Source organism: Glycine soja, chromosome 18 (assembly GCF_004193775.1).
Source record: "Glycine soja cultivar W05 chromosome 18, ASM419377v2, whole genome shotgun sequence".
Classification (NCBI taxonomy): domain Eukaryota; kingdom Viridiplantae; phylum Streptophyta; class Magnoliopsida; order Fabales; family Fabaceae; genus Glycine; species Glycine soja.
Window position 1 is genome coordinate 13,881,079 of NC_041019.1, and position 5,262 is coordinate 13,886,340.

The window sequence follows — 5,262 nt, forward strand, 5'->3', positions numbered from 1 at the left end:
CAGGTCTATATCCTAATCCAGCCTTATCAAACACACATATTTGCTTTCCTAATATAATATCTAGATTATTTTTGCCAACAGTAAATTTGGAAAGAGAATTTTATAGATCATTGATTTCTTCTATAAACTTGCTACAGCAATTACATGAATTAGATGCTTCTTTACTATCATTTATTATTTTTATGGTGGAAGATTGATTTGTGTCAATTGGTTTTAAAGTTTTGACTTCAGTTGTAAGATTTTCTAATTCATCTTTTAATTTTAAAACTTATTTTTCTAAGTTTGAAATAGTTTTCTTAGAAAATGAAACTAGTTTTGCAAGTTTGACTGATTCTTTATGTAAATGAGTGAATGCATCTTGAAGTTCATCAAAGGAAATAGATGAGTTATTGTTAGAAGATGTTACCTCTTCATCGCTTTCATATTTTTTGCCCATCAGACTTAGATTCACAACTTCATTTTCTAAGTCTTCGGACGAATCCATATCGTTATCTTCCCAAGTGATGTAAGCCTTCTTTGCTTTCTTATCATTGAAGGTTTTCTTTTCAGATCTTTCTATTCTTTTCTTGAAACTTGGGCAATCAACTCTGAGATGTCCTGGTTAATTACATTCATAACACTTTGGAAGAGAGGATGAATCTTCTCCTATTTTCTTCGGTTTGAAATTTGATCTTCTTTGATTTCCTTTGTTTCTTAGAAATTTATTGAACCTCTTTACGAAGAAACTGAAATCATCATCTTCCTCTATTTCATTCAAATCTCCTTTATCACTTCCTTCTTGAATTGAAGATGAAGCCTTAAGTGCATTCCTTTCTTTTTCTTGTCATTTTCCTCATGTTGATTTAGTCTTATGAGTTCCATTTCGTGTTTCTGAAGCTTTCCAAACAAAGTTGCAAGAGACATGTTAGTAAGATCTCTTGATTTTGTAATAGCCGTTACCTTTGGTTGTCATTCCCTGCTTAAACATCTTAGAACTTTGTTAATAAGATCCTCATTGGGAAATATCTTTCCTAATGATGCAAGATGATTTACTATGTGTGTGAATCTCTTTTGCATATCCTGTATAGTTTCATTTTGATTCATTCTAAACAATTCATATTCATGGGCTAGGGTATTTATTCTAGACCTTTTTACATTTGTTGTTCCTTCATGGGTTACTTGTAAGATATCCCACATTTCTTTTGCATTCTTGCAGTTTGATACTCTAAAATATTCATCCATGCCTAATCCAGATGTAAGTATATTTTTGGCTTTTAAATTATATTGTACCATTTTCTTTTCCTTTTCATCCCATTGTTCCCTAGGTTTTTTTATAGTTGCATTTCCTGCTACCATAGTAGGGGTGTAAGGACCAATTTCTATTGCTTCCCAGATGTTTAAATCTATAGCCTGTATGAAAATTTGCATATGGGTTTTCCAATAATGATAACCCACACCATTGAATATAGGAGGCCTATTTATAGAATTCCCTTCAGGAAATTAAAAGTTTGATGAAGCCATGACTATTCTTTAATTTTTTAAACCTTATACAAGAATTAAGCTCTGATACCACTTGTTAAACAAGTGGCCTCAATAACTTAAGAGGGTGGTGAATTAAGTTTAAAAAATTTCCCCTAACAAATTTTAATTCTCTCTTTAATGGTAATATGCAGACTTAATATGAAGAAAAAGAAGTAACGAACAATTTACTTGATGCTTATTTAAATATGCAAAGTAAAATTAAACTGCAATAACGTAAAAGAGTTTAGGGAAGAGAGAATTGCAAACTCAGTTTTATATTGGTTTGTGTCATACCCTAATTTCATCCAGGGACTATCCGTCGTTGGGATGCGACCCTCGTTTGACCACTTTGAGGTATTTGGCACCCATCGTTAGGCAATTTGTGAAGTTCCGAGACATGCCGGAAGCCAAAAGAAAAGCGTCGTAGCACAATTCGTGAAGTTCCGTGACATGCTGTAAATTAAAAGGAAGTGTTAGTGCGCAATCCGTAAAGTTCCATAACGTTCCGGAAGGCAAAAAAGGGATGATTACGTAATCCGTAAGGTTTCACAACATTACGGAAAGAAAACAAGTATCGTTACGAAATTTGTAAGTTTCCGTAACTTTACGAAAAAAGAATCACCAAAAAAAAGGCAGGGGTGTATTTAGTAAAAATGGGGGTTCAAATAGCAACCAGGCTCACTTGGACCTTCCAGGATGTTCCTCCAAAATGCGGTTGCTTCTGGATAGCTCGCTTGGGCGAGCTGACCTCGCCTAGGCGAGCTGGGTGGCAAGCATCTCCTTCCTTTTCCTATAAATAGGGGAAGGAGGGAAGAACAAAAAGGTTCAACCCTCCTGGTATCTGAGATTCACTTAAAATTAGTGAGAAAAATTGTTTCCGTGAAGAAAATCCAAGCCGAAGCGCTTCCGTAACATTTCCGTAGGTGATTTCGCGAAGATTTTCAACCGCTCTTCGTCGTTCTTCGGTCTTCAACCGGTAAGTTCCCGAAATTGAACTTTTCAATTCATTCTATATACCCTTAGTGGTCCTCATTTGTTTCGCGTGCTTTTATTTTCATTTCATTTACTTTTCGTACCCTCTTTTGATGTGCTTTAGTCATTTACTTAAGTCATTTTCTCGCCTAATAAAAAATAAAATAAATTTCCACCAATCATTTGAATTGTAACATCCGTTAATTTCTGTTAAAATGAAATCCGACCGTTCGGTCATGCCGTAACCACGTTGGAAACCAAAAAGAGGTAAAATAATAATATAATAATCAAAAATAATCTTTTAGTAAAATAAATCAAAAAAATCAATCGGACATTTTTCTTTGAGATTTCTCTTTCTTAATTGAATCAACTAATAACCAAAGTGAAACTAAGGCTAAAATCAATTCACAAACCAAACTTTTTGTCATCGCCTAAAAAAGTCATTTTCAAAGGTCCAACGCCTTGAAATGGTTTTTTCCGCTTTTATTGGTTAAGTGTAGATTTCTAAAAAGCCTAAAATCAATATGTAACTTTGTTACCTCTTTCAAAAATAAAGAAATCATTAATGGTCCAAATGCCTTAATGTTTTCTCACTTTTCAAAAGAATCGAAAGATTGTCTAATGGTCCAACACCTTAAATGACCTTTCATTCAATAAAAACATATCTTGTAAAAAAGGATAAAAAATAACTTAACCAAAATGCTTTGTTCACAAAAGAACTACGTAGGTCTTATTTTCTCATCACAATTGAGGAATACGTAGGAGCAAAGGGAAACGCCTTTGTCGACCACAAAAAGATAAAATCATAAAAAGGCATAAAAAAGACATAAGAACGTAAAGAAGGGAATAGAATATAAATTGAAGTCATATTTGCACATTTGATTAAAGGCTGTCGTCTCTTGTGACGGACGCGTGGGGTGCTAATACCTTCCCCATGTATAAATACAACTCTCAAACCTTTCACTTAGAGTTCGTCGATCACGTCTTTTCCGGTTTTTCCGACGTTTTCCTCAAATAAACATTGGTGGCGACTCCGCGCGTATTCCTTTCTTGGAACATGCACCCGCGAGTCGCGCGTCGCCCTTCCGCCGAAGGGTAGGTTGCGATAGTTTGCCTACGCCCTATGCCTACGTCCAGTCCTCAAGCAATCCACTTGAGATTTCCACTATATTTGTAAATCTTTTTACAACTTCTGAACCACCCAGGGATACCCTTCCCTTGTGTTCAAAAAACTTACAAATCAAGAGACCCACTACCTCTTGATTAACAATAGTTTGCTTTGAAGTACAGAAGAATGTTTTTCTCTCTTTTAGAGAAGATTGATAGAACTTGAAGAACTTATAAGAATCCTTAATAATTTTGCAAGTGTTTGGCCAAAGGTTTTCTCGTGAGAGAATAGGACAATGAATGTTTTGAAAAACTCTGAAGAATTTCGAGCACAAGTCACATATTTATAGGCCTTTGGTGACCTTTCAAAAAACTTGTGAAGAGTTATGACTTTTCAGAGTTATTTTCAAAATTTCCTCACTAGTAATTGATTACAGATCTGTGATAATCGATTACATAGTTAATTTTGAGGAGTCGTGACTTTTCAATTTGAATTTCAAAACTTTTCGTGACTGGTAATCAATTACACAATAATGGTAATCAATTATAGTTTTTAAAATTTAAATTCGAACTTTTTTGAAAGCTATTTAAAATCATTTTTTCTTCTGGTAATCAATTGCCAGAGAGAAATACATATTTTTCAAAATATAATATTTACTTAAAAACTTTATAAGATATTTGAAAACATAAGTCTTTTAAGGCCAAACCTTTGCAACCTTTTTAAGAGATTCTTTTAACATATAAAGGACTATTTGTAAATCGTTTCTCTTGATTTCTTGATCTTCACTTGAATCAACGTTGAATAGCTTTAATCTTTTGGCATCATCAAAATCTTCATACAGCATATGCACTTACACCTTCTTCACTGAGAAAGGGTTTAGTAGTTTTGCTTTCTGCATTCGGGATGATAAAGGCCACTTTGTTCAGGTCTTAATCGTTGGACTCCATCTCTCTGCCCCCAAGTGCAAGAAGGTGAAGCCATAGCCCTCAGGGAAGCTATCAGACGGCTAAAGGATTTAGACATCGATTATTGAGTCAGATTGTCAGTTTCTGGTCTATAGCTTATTATCAGGATCTGCCGCGCGATGACTCTGAGTTTAGGGTTATTGTGCATCAGTGTCATAGGATGTTATTCTCATTACCCAACTTCTTTAAAGTTTGGTTTGTTAGGAGACAAGCGATGATCGCTCATTTGCTAGCTAGGACGACAAATTCTACTATTGGTCACCACCATTATCTTTTTATTCGCGATTGTATTGCTGAACAAGTTACTATTGAAATGATGAGTCTATTCCTATAGAAAAAAACTGTATGATGATTTGTTTTTTTTTAAAAAAAAAAATCTTCCACTGAATAGTAAATTAAAAATTATTGATATGTTAGTTTCTATTCTAAATTTTAGTCTAAAAAATTAAAATATTTTGTTTATATAATCAATTATAAATCTACAAAATAAGGAAAATGTAGCCTATAGAAAATTAATTGCACAAAATAAATTAAGGAAAATATGGTCATTTAATTTTCATGTAATTAAGGTAATTGAGTTTAATGTAATTTGAGACCAGTCAGTAATTGAATGGGTTTAATTATTAATTTCAGTATGTAATTTATTAATCAATTATTCTAAGTACCAAAATGAATAAATAATGTTTAATACAATATACTAGTAAAAAAATTGTGAAA